Source organism: Epargyreus clarus, unplaced genomic scaffold, assembly GCF_041222505.1.
Source record: "Epargyreus clarus isolate Ecla_fem2 unplaced genomic scaffold, WU_Ecla_fem_2.2 ptg000003l, whole genome shotgun sequence".
NCBI classification, from domain to species: domain Eukaryota; kingdom Metazoa; phylum Arthropoda; class Insecta; order Lepidoptera; family Hesperiidae; genus Epargyreus; species Epargyreus clarus.
This window is the reverse complement of record NW_027332211.1, coordinates 186818-190813: the sequence shown is the minus strand read 5'-3', so window position 1 is coordinate 190813 and position 3996 is coordinate 186818.

Sequence of the window (3996 nt, the reverse complement as noted above, 5' to 3'; positions counted from 1 at the left end):
CGTTATGTATTTTTTCGTCAGGGTGTCACCAAAATGGTTTCGTTTCATTTATTATTTCGCGTAATGCAAAGATTGAATTCCCACTGTATTTGTTCATTATACCTATGTATATACTATCAGGATTGAGATTATTTATTGAGTTTATTATAAAAACCTGGGCTTACTAGTACTTCCTATCACCTGAACTTACCTCTCACTCGTCTCCTTCGACATCTAGAGAACAGAAGGGAATAGAGCGCTACTATTCTCCAGCATACGACACGAATAAAATAGTTGTCCGTTAGTAAATCAAACTTATCACACCCAAGACATAACAGTTACTTCGGTCCGTTCCAACCAACGTCGTTAAACAGTTGGGCGTGAGTTGCGTAATAGTTGACTAATGGCCCCTAACGGACTGCCGGCCGGATTTAAATGAACAGCTCCTAATTAATGAGCCGTAAGAAGAGTGCCACTGTTTATGTAACTACTCCTGCGTTTACAATTTAATCTGTGCATAATAAACGCAGTAAAATACAAACATAAATGTATTATGTTATTATATACATATTTTATATTATATATTTTCATTTTTAGTTTATAAGAATAATTTTCGTATATATACTTTATTAGAGTGCATAATGTTATTAAAATAAAAATGTTACACTTAGGCCAGTCAATACTCCTTGGTTATAGCTATAGCTTTCACGTAGGTACCACATGTTCAATCCACCCATTAAGTCTAAAACAGAAACGCAATATAAATAAAATATAATAATATCCTACTTCTCAAAACACATTGTCACCGCAAAAGCACATACAACTATAGCTCGTGAATAATTGGTCGGCAGCGGATCGATGACGCGACATGACGTGTACAGCGCTGCATTGCCTCTGATGCCCTGATAGCCTAGTACCTCTGTTCCACAAATTCGCTTTGTGGGGACAATTACGCCTTCAGAGCTAATATTTCTCGTGACCTAGTTAATCGTATTGCCATATTCGAATTAAAAAATATTAAATACGTAAGTATGTTTATTTTTATCTTTTTTTGTATGTTTATTTTTTAATAGCTCTGAGCATTTTAAAGGATGTTGTTGGATTGACGTCATGACGTTTATTCGATTTATTGGAACCCTTCATGTTACGATAAATGAGACACCCCAGGCGTATGCAGCATAATTATTAATCGACGTGGTGTTCTAATTGAATCGTTTTTTTTATAAGGCGGACATTATAATACTAGATATTCTACTTCAGTGGTAACAAGTATCCCCGAAGTAGCACGAGTGCGTCGCTATCTCTGGTAGAACTCCAATCGTACTTAGAATATACCCAATAACGTATTAAATGATTAAATTTAAAAAAATATTATAAGGATTTTAATAAATGATCCAGTTTAAATATTTTTTCAGTGAATTAAAATTAATAATCACTACAGTCGATTACATACTACACAGTATTCCTGCATCCATATTATAAAAGGGGATTTCAAAGTCCATGTAAGCACGTACAATCAGATGTTGCATGCATATTTGCTCTTATACGACTGACACAATCCTTGAAAATATTATTACATTACTTACTTTAATTTAAATGCAAATATATCTACCGTAACTTACTAGTTATAGTTTTAAAGACAAATTATTTTCGATCGCCGGAGTAACAAGTTTTAATACTTTTCACAAACTGTGCTCAGGTGCGGTACGATACGTGTCCTAAATTATTATATGAAAAATACTCGTACTTAATAATACTTACGATATAGAAAGTGTGATATAGAAAAACACATGTAAGAACAAAATTTTAAAAAAATTGACATTAAATAATGATTTGTAAAATTTTCACGAACTTTTAGTACCATATACATACATGTTGTATACCGTATACATGTTGCATATTAGTTCATTTAATATTACGTGCTTAAAACAGATCTTTTGATTTTTGGGTGACGTGCCTTTAATTTTAAAAATTTGTTATAGGTACGTGTAAAACTGCTAGCCCGCTCTGAATATGGAAATGAATCGCGTCGCTATAGCAAATTGTATGACTACACCTGCTCACAGCAACTTCAGAGTGGACTAGCAGTTTGGCGCGGACTATACCTATTATTAAATTCTCTAAATAGCACAAGTACTGTAAGCCGGAACATTGTGGGGCGTCCCCGTAAGCTGTAAATGCGGGACTTCGCATTACAGTTTCCCTTTGATTGGCGTCACGCAGAGTGGCAAGCGCTGTCCTTTGTAAATGTGCCTGTTAGTTAATTGGGCCGCTTGTACGACATGGACATTGTGTCCTGTTTGCATCAAATGTGATTGACGAGTCTAATTTATGGCAAATAATTATTCATATAAGAAACTTTGATTATCGTAAAACATTGTCGCCCGCATCTGCTCTGTTATGTGTTGGTACATTTTTCTTTTTTAAAAACGGGTTGTTAGGGTTCCCTATCCAAAGAGTAAACTGATCGCCATTTCTAAATCGCCGCTGCCTGTCAGTCTGTCATAGGGCTCTATCTCTTGAATCGTAATAGACACTTGAAATTTTATAGAGTATGTGAGAACAACAAATCCTAAAAGTAAAAAAAAAAAATATAAAAGGAGGTATGATAAAACGGAACATAACTTTCTGTGCCTTTCATGATGGTTCAAATAAATAGTATCTATGATTTTTTTTTTTAATAATTCCTGTTCTTTAAAAAGTTATTACAGATTTTCGTGGGCGACAGTGACCACTTACGTCAGAGTTGCGTATAGTTGCGTAGAGCTACCTTTATTTTATATTGTCTACCATTTTATGAAGGAAATAAATTAATAAATAAATTTTATAATTAAACTCTGTGCCCGCTTTGTGCTCCTTTAATACCTTAAATCATTTAATTAAACGTAACACAACACGACCTCTAATTATAAAAGTTATTCGTTGTGTTATATTTGCGTTGAACAATAATAATATGCATTTCCGCTTCACTAAGTACATGAAATTAAACCTTCAAAAGCAAATACAATCAAGTTAATGAGTTTGCGTCTCGTTAAGCCATTAGCGTTTATGTTGCGAATCGCCGTTATTGGTAATGTTATTTGCGCTGGATTTGCCCGTAAAGCCCATACAGGCTCATGAATAGGAATTGCTATTGGAATTATAACAATATAATTCTTTTTTTATAATATTCATGTAGGAAACGAACAGGCAGTACAGTTGATCGTAAGTGACATCTGTAATCAACCGCAGATACGATTAGCTCCCTACATAATTTTAGCCATAGAAGTGTCCCTAACTCTCTGAGGAGTACGTTGAAACGCCTCAAATAAGCGTCCCTCACCACGCTCTTCAAAGCGGAACACAACAGCGTCGAATATTGCTTGTTAGACGGAAAGAGGTGTGATGGTGGTGTCCGGAGTAGAACTTAATCAATATTGACTTTAACGGGAGAGTAATACCAGAAAATATCGGAAAACATATTGTGTACCAATTCATACGAACTATTGGTTTGTTCAGTCATTCGATATTTCGTTTCATCAATCAATTACTCACGCAACGCTATTCGCTATAAAAATTCCTGTATCGTTAAAAATAAAAAAATAAATGCGGGCAAAAGCTTAGCTATTACAAATTTCCGCAAATTAAATACTATTTGAAAGTATGGCACTACTATAACTTTACTATTACTATAAATTGTAGTAAAGTTCACGCTTTTGGATATTTTTTATATTCTGTCTCCTAAGTGTCCTTGCTGTTTTACCTACTTTTATGAGACGATCCAACTTAGTTTTCTAAGATTAAAATAGATTGGAAAGTCCCAATGGCTCTTAAATATTGTTGATTACAGACACTCGTTGGTTTCAGAGCCTACATCAAATACTCGTTCTTAAAAAATATGTACATTTAGTATAAAGTTACATTGAAATTGTAATTATTTTAACCCTATATGATTTATTACAACGAAGCAATATAACTCCTCTATCTTTGTATCACATTCTCATAACAAGTTATTTTTGTTCGCCAATTAATTAAAGG